Source organism: Charadrius vociferus, unplaced genomic scaffold, assembly GCF_000708025.1.
Source record: "Charadrius vociferus isolate BGI_N301 unplaced genomic scaffold, ASM70802v2 scaffold657, whole genome shotgun sequence".
In the NCBI taxonomy this organism is placed as follows: Eukaryota; Metazoa; Chordata; class Aves; order Charadriiformes; family Charadriidae; genus Charadrius; species Charadrius vociferus.
Genome location: NW_009649299.1, coordinates 190,278 through 191,013, shown reverse-complemented (window position 1 = coordinate 191,013; position 736 = coordinate 190,278).

The window sequence follows — 736 nt, the reverse complement described above, 5'->3', positions numbered from 1 at the left end:
AACAATCAGAAAGGAAGAGTGTTGGCCCACGTGAAGGTAGACTGACGGGGACCAGGGGAATCTACCCTAGCGGATCCACTGATTATAATGAAGCTAGGGAAGGAACAAAATAAAGTAGAATTTTTGGTAGACATAGGAGCTACGTATTCGGTTTTAAATCAAGCTTTGATGCCCTTGGGGAATGACTATATTGTAGTAAAAGGGGCAACTGGCCAAAGTGAAAAGGCATATTTTTGTGAACCTTTGGAGTATAAATTGGGGAAACGATGGGGCATCCATAGGTTCCTGTACATGCCCAACTCCCCGAAAGCACTTTTGGGGAGAGACTTGTTGGAGCAATTGGGAGCAGTAATTAAATTTGAAAAAGGAGACATTACTCTGGAGGTAAATGACCAACAGTATATCCAAATAATGAGTTTATCTCTAGCTAGTATACTCACAGAAGGAGAAATCAGTGAAGAAATGACGAACCAGGTGTATCCCGGGGTACGGGCCACTGATGTACCCGGAAGAGCAAAAAATGCTTTACCTGTTGATGTCAAACTCAAAGAAGGACAACAGCCGGTAAGAATCAAACAATATCCCCTGAGGAAGGAGGACAGGGAGGGAATTCATTTTAACACTGGCACCACAGGTACCAGCCTGATGGGTACCAGTACCACAGGTACCAGTACCATGTGTACCAGCACTGTGGGTACCGGCACCATGGCTACCGGCACCACTGGGTACCAGCCCC